Source organism: Penaeus monodon, chromosome 31 (genome assembly GCF_015228065.2).
Source record: "Penaeus monodon isolate SGIC_2016 chromosome 31, NSTDA_Pmon_1, whole genome shotgun sequence".
Lineage (NCBI taxonomy): Eukaryota > Metazoa > Arthropoda > Malacostraca > Decapoda > Penaeidae > Penaeus > Penaeus monodon.
This window is the reverse complement of record NC_051416.1, coordinates 12,869,207-12,869,425: the sequence shown is the minus strand read 5'-3', so window position 1 is coordinate 12,869,425 and position 219 is coordinate 12,869,207.

Genomic DNA, 219 nt, shown 5'->3' with positions numbered 1-219 from the left:
AAAATATGAAAGATGACTATGCTACTCATAATACAAATGATGATGACAGTCATAGTATAGAATAGTAAGACGCGAAGCATGCTATAGTTTCAAGCTCAACTTCCTATACCATGCATTATTTATTTCACATTACCATTACATTGTCTCCGAAATAGGCTGATAATCATACAATATTTTCTACTTCCATTATTTTCCCTTCTTATCCCCAACTGTCCCCTT